At 41.9% G+C, this 7,622-nt stretch overlaps 1 long non-coding RNA gene across 1 annotated transcript; it reads left to right on the top strand.

Annotated features, from left to right (window-relative positions):
- Positions 1 to 1,890: 1,890 nt before the first annotated feature.
- On the top strand, positions 1,891 to 6,785 carry LOC138437462 (uncharacterized). Its single transcript, XR_011255972.1, has 2 exons — positions 1,891 to 5,982; positions 6,352 to 6,785. It is a non-coding gene; the product is annotated as an uncharacterized lncRNA (long non-coding RNA).
- Positions 6,786 to 7,622: the final 837 nt, after the last annotated feature.

Raw genomic sequence — 7,622 nt, 5'->3', positions numbered from 1 at the left:
TCTTTATTTATTTTTTTTAAATAGAAAGGGACACATGAATTTTTATCAAATCATTGATCTAAAAACAAAGCCCATGGTAACAGAATGCTATTCTATATTTTCTAGTAATGCTTTATTGCTAACATTTTCTTATTATCCTAAAAAGTACTTACTTCTCTTCTGATTTTATGATAACATAAAATCATTGGTTGAAACAGTATTATGGCTGTTTCACAGCTGATGATTTATTTTGGGACTGGAGTCATGTCTTTTAGAAAAACATGATTTTATATTCATAGATGTTGATTTCTTAACTAAATCTTTTAATTTTTAAAAATAATATTTTAATTCTTTCATTTGCTTGAATGTTGGAATCATTGATAAACGTATGCTTAGTGCTTAGATGTCATTGTATTTAGGACAATAAATTTCATATTAATAATTCAGGGATCCCCATCTAGTTGGTCCTAATAAATTGTAAAGTCTCACTGATTGAAGTCTGGGTGGATGTTGTGTTATGATTCCCTCTCTCTCTGTGGCCAATATTTTATTTTTAATTTTTGGAAGTTCAAAGATTTCTTACAGATCCCAGAAACCAGGAACAGGGAAAGGGAATCAGTGAGCCAGGGCAAGGGCAGCCCTCTGACCCAGTTCACATGTGAACAGGATGCGTGCATGCATGCTAAGTTGCTTCAGTTGTGTCTGACTCTTTGTGACCCCATGGACTGTAGTCTGCTAGGCTCCTCTGTCCATGGGAATCTCCAGGCAAGAATATTAGAGAGGGTAGCCATGCCCTTCTCCAGGGGATCTTCTGCACTGCGGGATCGACCCCATGTCTGTTACATTGGCAGACAGGTTCTTTACCACTAGTGCCACTTGGGAAGCCCGTGAATAGGGCAGTGAGAAATTATTATGTATAAGGCGGTTGGGGTGCAGGTCACTAACTTTATGTGGGTTTAACTCCAAGCGGTCATTTTAAAAGGTGCCTCAGGAAAAGCAAGTGGGAATTTAGCACAGGAGTTCTAAACTAAGATCCTTATTTAAATGTCCAGACTCTGGGTCATTAATACTGTAAAATGCCTAAGCAGCAACTCAAAATAGTTGTTTTCTCATTTAGCTCAGAAATTGAGGGCATGACATTTGGGTGAAAATTGATCAGGGTGCGGCCAGTATTTTATATGGAAGTTCAGTTCAGTTCAGTCACTCAGTCGTGTCCGACTCTGTGACCCCATGAATTGCAGCATGCCAGGCCTCTCTGTCTATCACCAACTCCCGGAGTTTACTCAAACTCATGTCCATCGAGTTGGTGATGCCATCCAGCCGTCTCATCCTCTGTCGTCCCCTTCTCCTCCTGTGTCCAATCCCTCCCAACATCAGAGTCTTTTCCAGTGAGTCAACTCTTTGCATAAGGTGGCCAAAGCACTGGAATTTCAGCTTTAGCATCAGTCCTTCCAGTGAACACCCAGGACTGATCTCCTTTAGAATGGACTGGTTGGATCTCCTTGCAGGCCAAGGGACTCTCAAGAGTCTTCTCCAACACCACAGTTCAAAAACATCAATTCTTCGGTGCTCAGCTTTCTTCACAGTTCAACTCTCATATCTGTACATGACCACTGGAAAAACCATAGCCTTGACTAGACGGACCTTAGTTGGTAAAGTAATGTCTCTGCTTTTGAATATGCTATCTAGGTTGGTCATAACTCTCCTTCCAAGGAGTAAGCGTCTTTTAATTTCATGGCTGCAATCACCATCTACAGTGATTTTGGAGCCCGAAAAAATAAAGTCAGCCACTGTTTCCACTGTTTCCCCATCTATTTCCCATGAAGTGATGGGACCAGATGCCATGATCTTTGTTTTCTGAATGTTGAGCTTTAAGCTAACTTTTTCATTCTCCTCTTTCACTTTCATCAAAAGGCTTTTTAGTTCCTCTTCACTTTCTGCCATAAGGGTGGTGTCATCTGCATATCTGAGGTTATTGAGATTTCTCCCAGCAATCTTGATTCCAGCTTGTGCTTCTTCCAGCCCAGCGTTTCTCATGATGTACTCTGCATAGAAGTTAAATAAGCAGGGTGACAATATACAGCCTTGACGTCCTCCTTTTCCTATTTGGAACCAGTCTGTTGTTCCATGTCCAGTTCTAACTGTTGCTTCCTGACCTGCATATAGGTTTCTCAAGAGGCAGGTCAGGTGGTCTGGTATTCTCATCTCTTTCAGAATTTTCCACAGTTTATTGTGATCCACACAGTGAAAGGCTTTGGCATAGTCAATAAAACAGAAATAGATGTTTTTCTGGAACTCTCTTGCTTTTTCCATGATCCAGCGGATGTTGGCAATTTGATCTCTGGTTCCTCTGCCTTTTCTAAAACCAGCTTGAACATCTGGAAGTTCATGGTTCACACATTGCTGAAGCCTGGCTTGGAGAATTTTGAGCATTACTTTACTAGCGTGTGAGATGAGTGCAATCATGCAGTAGTTTGAACATTCTTTTACATTGGCTTTCTTTGGGATTGGAATGAAAACTGACCTTTTCCAGTCCTGTGGCCACTGCTGAGTTTTCCAAATTTGCTGGCATATTGAGTGCAGCACTTTCAGAGCATCATCTTCTAGGACTTGAAATAGCTCAACTGGAATTCCATCACCTCCACTAGCTTTGTTTGTAGTGATGCTTTCTAAGGCCCACTTGACTTCACATTCCAGGATGTCTGGCTCTAGATGAGTGATCACACCATGGTGATTATCTGGGTTGTGAAGATCTTTTTTGTACAGTTCTTCTGTGTATTCTTGCTACCTCTTCTTCATATCTTCTGCTTCTGTTAGCTGCTATTAAACTCCATTCCCTATGAACACTTCTATCCTTTCAAGTGATTATAATGTTTTGATGAATTAAAAAGCAGTTCTCACAAAGATGTGTAACTGGAAAAGAAATTCATTCATTCATTTATGGATCAGTGAACAAATCCTTGTTCAGAATGGGGCACCACACCAAGTCATAGCTGTCTTAACTGAGGTTGCTCTCCCGCAAAGCATGGACTTTATTGGTAGGGAGTTTTATTCCAGGGAATAAGAGTGGGAACTGAAAACAATGAAACAGGAAGGAAGAAAAGTGTTCCTGAGCTGACTCACCACTGTGGTCAAGGAGGGTTCAGTCCCACTGTGCACCTTCCAAGAAGCTGTATAGGATGCCCCTCAGAATTATCCACCTTCAGGAACCCTCCTACACTGTTGGTGGGAATGTAAATGGATATGTCCACTATGGATGTATGGAGAGCAGTACGGAGTTTCCTTAAAAAACTACACATAGAACTACCATATGACCCAGCAATCCTACTCTTGGACATATATCCTGAGAAAACCATAATACAAAAAGACACATGTAGCCCAATGTTCATAGCAGCACTATTTACAATACCAGGATATAGCAACCAAATGTCCATTGACAGATGAGTGAATAAAGAAGATGTGGTGTATATGCACAATGGAATATTACTCAGCCATAGAAGGAAAAAAATTGGGTCATTTGTAGTGATGTGGACGGACCTAAAGTCTGTCATACAGAGTGAAGTTAAGTCAGAAAGAGAAAAACAAATATTGTGTGCTAATGCATATATGTGGGATCTAGAAAAAGGGTATAGAACCTATCTGAGGGGCAGGACTAGAGAAGTAGAAAAGAGACATACAGACACAGAGGAGAAGAGGAGAGTGGGACGAATTGAGAGGGTAGCACTGACATGTAAACGTTCAGTTCAGTTTACTCGCTCAGTCACATCTGACTCTTTGCGACCCCATGGACTGCAGCACACCAGGCCTCCCTGTCCATCACCAACTCCCAGAGCTTACTCAAACTCATGTCCATTGAGTTGGTGATGCCATCCAACCATCTCATCCTCTATCGTCCCCTTCTCCTCCTGCCCTCAGTCTTTCCCAGCATCAGTTTCTTTTCCACTGAGTCAGTTCTTCATATCAAGTGACCAAAGTATTGGAGTTTCAGCTGCATCAATCCTTCCAATGAATATTCAGGACTGATTTCCTTTAGGATGGACTGGTTGGATCTCCTTGCTGTCCCAGGGACTCTCAAGAGTCTTCTCCAACAACACAGTTCAAAAACATCAATTTTTTGGTGCTCAGCTTTCTTTATAGTCCAACTCTCACATCCATACATGATTACTGGAAAAACCATAGTTTTGATTAGATGGACCTTTGTTGGCAAAGTAATATCTCTGCTTTTTAATATGCTGTCTAGGTTGGTTATAACTTTTCTTCCAAGGAGCAAGCATCTTTTAATTTCATGGCTGTAGTCACCATCTGCGGTGACTTTGGAGCCCCCCAAAATAAAGTCTCTCACTGTTTCCATTGTTCTCCCATCTATTTGCGATGTCCAATAAGTAGTGAGAATGTTGGGACTGGAATCTTTGCAAGATATTTGAGCTAGAATCATAGATTCAAAGTCACTGGCATATGGGTGGCACTGGCATGAATGAGGTCCTTCAGATCACAGAGTATAAGAGAGAAGTAAGGAAGAAGAGCTTGATGGTGCCATAGGGCACACTAACATTTCAAATGTGGAACGAAGATAAGCCCATAGAACAGAAAGTAAAGGAAGATGAGAGTGATACAAAGAACCCCAGGAGATAGTGATACCTATAGCCAGGAAGGGGAGAGATTCAGGGTCTAGTGGAGTGGTATGAAACAGTATGGACTTCAGAGTCAGACAGCCTTCATTGCCAGTTCATGTTCTCAGTTCAGTTCAGTAGCTCAGTCGTGTCCGACTCTTTGCGACCCCATGAATTGCAGCACGCCAGGCCTCCCTGTCCATCACCAACTCCCGGAGTTCACTCAGAGTCACGTCCATTGAGTCAGTGATGCCATCCAGCCATCTCATCCTCTATCGTCCCCTTCTCCTCCTCCCCCCATCCCTCCCAGCATCAAAGTCTTCTCCAATGAGTCAACTCTTCACATGAGGTAGCCACAGTACTGGAGCTTCAGCTTTAGCATCATTCCCTCCAAAGAAATCCCCGGGTTGATCTCCTTTAGGATCTCCTTTAGGTTGGATCTCCTTGCAGTCCAAGGGACTCTCAAGAATCTTCTCCAACACCACAGTTCAAAAGCATCAATTCTTTGGCCCTCAGCCTTCTTCACAGTCCAACTCTCACATCCATACATGACCACAGGAAAAACCATAGCCTTTCTAATCATTGCTAATTGTGTGATCTTGAAACCAAGCAGGACCCTGTGGGGCTCTTGGGCATGAAAGCCTTTTTGTCTCCCATTTCTTGTAGGTAAGACTCCAGCCTCTATGACTTTTCCCGAGTTCCAAAGGGCAGATTCAAACGATTACTAGTCAAGGGAGAAACAGTCAAGAAACCATCTTGAGGCAAGATTAAAGGAACTGGAGAATCTCAACAAAATTAGGAGAGCAAACTCCTCTTAGTCTCTTCGGAGACTGAGATTAGGGACTTCGGGGCCCTGCACACACCCTAATCCTTATCAGCAACCCCATCCTTGTCATAAAATCCTCATTAAATCTTCCTGGATTGGAACACAATTTTGTGAGGCATGAGCCTGCTGTGTCTCCCTTTGCCTGGCAAAGCAATAAAGCTATTCTTTTCTACTTCACCCAAAATTGTCTCTGAGATTCAACTGGGCACCAGTGCTGAGATTTTGGCAATCTCAGTCAATTTATTTGGCCTTCCTATGTCTCACTTTATTTCCTAAAAGTGAGGAACATTTACCAGTCTGTTTCCTCCTTTTGAAAATGGAGACTATACTAGTACCTACCTCAACACTGTTTTGAAGATTAAATGATGTATAAAAGTGCTTGGCACAGATACATTTCTCAAGTGTGGTAGCTATCATATTAATATATATTAGAAGTATTTTCTCAGGAGTGTCTGGAGATTCAGATCAATCAGAAGGATGACATTGAAAAAGTTTGGAAAACATCCCCTGGACTGCAATTCAAGGAAGTCTTTGGGAACCTTGATGAGCTTCCACAGTGTGGTGCAGGTAGAAGCCAGAATGGTGGGGGTGGGGGTGGGGTGGAAAGCCGTAATGAGTGCGGAAGGGGACTGGAGAGGGAAAAATGGATTGTGAAGAGGTAGGCGATGATGGGCATACAGGAATGCACTGTACTCTTCCTCTAGTTTTCTGGATATTTGAAGAGCTCATAATAACGATTTTTAAAAAGACCAAAAATCTATCCATTCACAGAAAAGACAGAGACATGCTGACAGCACGTTGCAGAATTGAACCTTTGGAAAGTAACTTGGTTTAGATCCAGTCATGAGGGCGAGCCTCTAGTTTTCTTTAAAAAAGGAAAAGAAAGTCTTAAACTTCACTCTCTCTCCCTCTCTCTCTTCCTCTCTTCACCATGAGATTACACATCAGGAAGCCAAGCCAGCACTTTTTTGGTGGTCCAGTGGATAAGAATCCATCTGCCAATGCCAGGGACATGTATATTATCCCTGGTCTGGGAAGATTCCACATGCTGTGGAGCAACTAGGATCACAAGCCATAATTACTGAAGCCACTGAAGCTGGTGCGTCTAGAACCTGAGCTCTGCAGCAAGACAAGCCACCGCAAAGAGAAGCCCACACATGGCAACAAAGAGTAGCGCCCCCTCGCTGCAACTGGAGAAAGCCCTCGCACAGCAAGGAAGACTCAGTGCAACCAGAAAGAGAAAGAAAGGAGAAAAAGAGAATCCAAGCCAGGAAGCAGTCATCACCAGGAAACTTTCAAACCTGCTGGCACCTTGATCTTGGAGTTCCCGGCCTCCAGAACTATGAGAAATAAATTATCTGTTGCTTAAACCACCCCGCCTATATAGTATTCTGTATATAGTATATAGCAGCCCAAACAGATTGACAACACCTAAAATTATGTGTATATAACTTTGATGAAAATGGAAACCAAATTTTGAAATGACCATGCATCGACAATAAATTAAAAGGATGATTAAAAAAAAATTTTACTTTTCCTCCAAAATATACACTTGATAGAAATAGCAGAAATAGTAGAGGACTCAGCCTTTGCCTGAGGGAGAGAAGCTGTCTGTAGCCAAAGTAGAAAGATTTCCAGAGGGTAAGATATTACCAAAGGGAAATTCAATTGTTTGTACCTATCAATCAAACTCAAGGTATGTATGTACCAATCTTCACACCAGTGTGGGCTTTGGAGTTAGATTGCTCTGTTCAAATCCTGGCTCCACCAGTTGGCAAACCATGAGATCTTGGTGACATACTTTACCACTCCATGCCTCAGTTTTAGAAATTTATAAAATAATGGTAAGAGCTCATACTTCATGTGGTTGTTATGAGCTAATCCATCAGGTAATGCATAGAAGGTGCTTAAAATAGTGTCAGAAACATAATAAGTGCTCAAAAATGCTTTATTTCTTTTTATATATAATTCTATCTTTAGCTATGTAAGCTAACACTTTTCCACTTAAAAAAAATCTTATATGAATTTTTTTTCCCTAAGGGAATTCAGAAGTGATGCAATCTTTCTCACCATCGCCCCTCTCAGGACAGAGGCAAGTATCACAGTGACATTTCTCATGACGCATACGCTTACACCCACCACCACATACATACACATCACAAAAACACATTTCCTCCACCCCAACCATTACTGAAGCTGTCAACCTT

This window comes from Ovis canadensis, chromosome 3 (genome assembly GCF_042477335.2).
Source record: "Ovis canadensis isolate MfBH-ARS-UI-01 breed Bighorn chromosome 3, ARS-UI_OviCan_v2, whole genome shotgun sequence".
Taxonomy (NCBI): Eukaryota; Metazoa; Chordata; class Mammalia; order Artiodactyla; family Bovidae; genus Ovis; species Ovis canadensis.
This window is presented reverse-complemented; position numbering and strand designations above follow the sequence as displayed.